This window comes from Chiloscyllium plagiosum, unplaced genomic scaffold, assembly GCF_037043375.1.
Source record: "Chiloscyllium plagiosum isolate Xiang-an unplaced genomic scaffold, Cpla_swu_hap1 HiC_scaffold_6, whole genome shotgun sequence".
Lineage (NCBI taxonomy): Eukaryota > Metazoa > Chordata > Chondrichthyes > Orectolobiformes > Hemiscylliidae > Chiloscyllium > Chiloscyllium plagiosum.
Genome location: NW_028270144.1, coordinates 40,492,597 through 40,496,058, shown reverse-complemented (window position 1 = coordinate 40,496,058; position 3,462 = coordinate 40,492,597). Strand labels below are relative to the sequence as shown.

At 42.2% G+C, this 3,462-nt stretch overlaps 1 pseudogene; it reads left to right on the top strand.

Annotated features, from left to right (window-relative positions):
* The first annotated feature begins 229 nt into the window (after nucleotides 1-229).
* LOC122551189 (5S ribosomal RNA) lies at nucleotides 230-348 on the top strand (annotated as a pseudogene).
* The last annotated feature ends 3,114 nt before the right edge of the window (nucleotides 349-3,462 follow it).

Below are 3,462 nucleotides of genomic sequence, written 5' to 3'. Positions count from 1 at the left end.
AGATGAGTTTGGTGCGGTAGGAGCATGCTGAGACAATGGGTCGGTCACGGTGGTCAGGCTTGTGGATCTTGGGAAGGAGGTAGAATCTGGCGGTGCGGGGTTCCCGGACTACGAGGTTGGAAGCTGTGGGTGGGAGATCTCTTGAGGTGATGATGTTCTGTATGGTCTGGGAGATGATGGTGCGGTGATGGGGACTGGGGTCATGGTCGAGGGGGTGGTAGGAAGAGGCGCCTACAGCCATACCAGTCTGAAAATGCCCAATATCATCTGATCTTTGAAGCTAAGCAGACTCAGGCCTGGTTAGTACTTGGATGGGAGACCCCCTGGGAATACCAGGTGCAGCAGGCTTCAAAACAAACCATCATCTCCCAGACCATACAGAACCTCATCACCTCAGGAGATCTCCCACCCACAGCTTCCAACCTTGTAGTTCGTGAACCCTGTACCGCCCGATTCTACCTCCTTCCTAAGATCCAGAAGCCTGACCACCCCAGCTGTCCCAGTGTTTCAGCATGCACCTGCCCCTCCAAACTCATCTCCTCAATATTGTCCTATCCCCCGTCCAGGAACTCCCCACATATGTTTGAGACACCACCCATGCCCTCCACCTCCTCCAAGACTTCAGTTTCCCCGGCCCCCAATGCCTCATCTTCACCATGGGCATCCAATCCCTCTACTGAGAAATAAGAAAAGGATGATCACCTTATTGGGATTTTACTATAGACCCCTCGACAGTCAGCTGGAAATTGAGAAACAAATTTCTAAGGAGATCTCAGTTAACTGCAAGAATAATTGGGTGGTTATGGTAGGGAACTTTAACTTTCCAAACATAGATTCGGACTGCCATAGTGTTTAGAGCTTGAATAGAGAGGAAATTGTGAAGTGTGTACAAGAATATGTCCTGTTTCAGTATGTGGATGTACCTCCTACAGAAGGAGCAAACTTTGGCCTACTCTTGGGAAATAAGACAGGGCAGGTGACTGAAGTGCCAGTGGGGAGCTCTTTGGAGCCAATGACTACAATTCTATTAGTTTTAAAATTGTGATGGGAAAGGATAGACTGGATCTAAATGTTAAAGTTCTAAATTGGAGGAAGATTGATTTTGATGGTATTAGGCAAGAACTTTCAAAAGTTGATTGGGGGTGAATATTTGCAGGTAAAGGAAATGAGAAACCTTTGAAAATGAGATTGCAAGAGTCCAGAAATGTTATGTTCCTGTTGGGGTGAAGGGCAAAGCTGGTAGGTGTGGGGAATGTTGGATGACTAGAGAAATTGAGGTTTTGATCAAGAATAAGAAGGAAGCATATGTCAGGTGTAGACAGCAGGGATTGAGTGAATCCTTAGAAGAGCATAAAGGCAATACAAGTATACTCAAGAGGGAAATCTGGAGGGCAAAAAGGGGACATGAAATAGTTTTAGCAAATACAATTAAGAAGAATCCAAAGTGATTCTACATTAAGGACAAAAGAGTAACAAAGGAGAGAACATGGCACCTTGAGGATCAGCGAGATCATGTATGCGTGGAACCGCAGGGGATGGAGTAAATACTAAACAAGTGTTTTACAGCAGTATTTACTGTGGAGAAGGATATGGAAGCTAGAGAACTTGGGAAATAAATAGCGGCATCTTGAAAAATGCCAATGTTATAGAGGAAGATGTGCTGGATATCTTAAATATATAAAGATGGATAATCCCTGGGACTTGATCAGGTGTACCCTACAACTCTGTGGGAAGCTAGGGAAATAACTGCTGGGCCCTTGTTGAGATATTTGAGTCATCAATAGCCTCAGGTGATATGCCCAAAGACTTTAGATTGGCTAACGTGGTGCCACTATTTATGAAATGTGGTAAGGAAAAGCCAGGAAACTATAAAACGGTGAGCCTGACATCAATGGTGGAGAGATTGTTGGGAGTAAACCAGAAGGATCCAATTTACATGTATTTGGAAAGGCAAAAATTCATTAGGTATAGTCAACATGGCTTTGTGAGTGGGAAATTGTGTTTCACTAACTGGATTGAGATTTTTGAAGAAGTAATAAAGAGGATTGATGAGGGCAGAGTGGTAGACTTGATCTATATGGACTTCAGCAAGGCATTTGACAAAGTTCCTCATGGTAGATGGGTTAGCAAGGATAGATCTCATGAAATAAAGGGAAAACTAGCCATTTAGATAAAGGTAGGAGACAGAGGATAGTGATGGAAGGTTGCTTTTCAGACTGGAGGCTATTGCCCAGCAGGGTGCCACAAGCAGTGGTGCGGGGTCCACTGTTTTTCATCATTTGTAAAAATGATTTGGAAGTGAACATATAGTTAGTAAATTTGCAGATTACACCAAAATTGAAGGTGTAGTGAAGAGCAAAGAAGGATTCCTCAGAGAACAATGGGACTTTGATCAGATGGCTCAATGGGCTGAGGAGTGACAGAGTTTAATTTAGATAAATCTGAGATATTGCATGGATGTGCCTTCAGTTATAAGGGAGTAAGCTCAGCAATTTCTGCAATAAATTCTCTGCTGTCTCTATCATCTCCCTTTCTTCAAGATGTTTCTTTATGCCCCCAACTTTGATAAAATCATCTGTCTTCAATGTGATGCCTCTGTTAAGAGGAGATGGCAGTGGTGTTGTGATACTTGCACTCGATAAACAATCCAGAGACCCAAGCTAACATTCTAGCAATAGGAGTTCAAATCTCACCATGACAAATGAAAGAAGTTTGAATTCAATAAACTCTGGAATTTAAAAACTGGCCTAATGGCCACCAAATTGCAATAAAATGGCCAAATAGCAATTGTCACAAAAAAAAATCCCGCTCACTAATACCCTTTAAGGAAGAAATCTACCATTCTTACTTGATCTTGTTTACATTGAACTCTGGACCGACAATAATATTTGAGATTCTGAATTCTGAAATGGCCTGCCAAGCTAATCAATTCAAGAATACTTAATGTTGAGCATTAAATGTTGGTCTTGCCAGCTGCAACACCCCTCTTAATAGCCAGTGATGCTTTACACTAGTAAAGGTGTCAAATAAGTACAAGTTTGATGTTATTTCAGTGAAAGGGACGGCAAGCCATTGGCTTGAACCAATCTATGTGGTGAACGTAATTCCACTAATTTATTAAATAGAGAATACAAAACTTTAGATTTGAACTGCTGACTGGCGTGAAGCAGAATTTGGAAATGATATTATTCCCATACATCTGCTGTCCTCACCAATTATAGGTGAATGAGGGTGCAGGTTTCAGAGGTGATGTCAAGAATGCCTTAGCAAGTTATTGCTTCATGTGAATGTTACACAAGGAAGCCATTGTGCAGCAGTGGAGAGATGAAAAGATGGAGGATAGGATGCTGATTAAGCAGACTGATTTGCCATGGTTGCTATTGAACTTCTCATAGTCTTTTTTTTTATTTAACGTGTCTTACTCTGGCAACCAGAACTAATATACGAGCCAGTCAAAGAAAC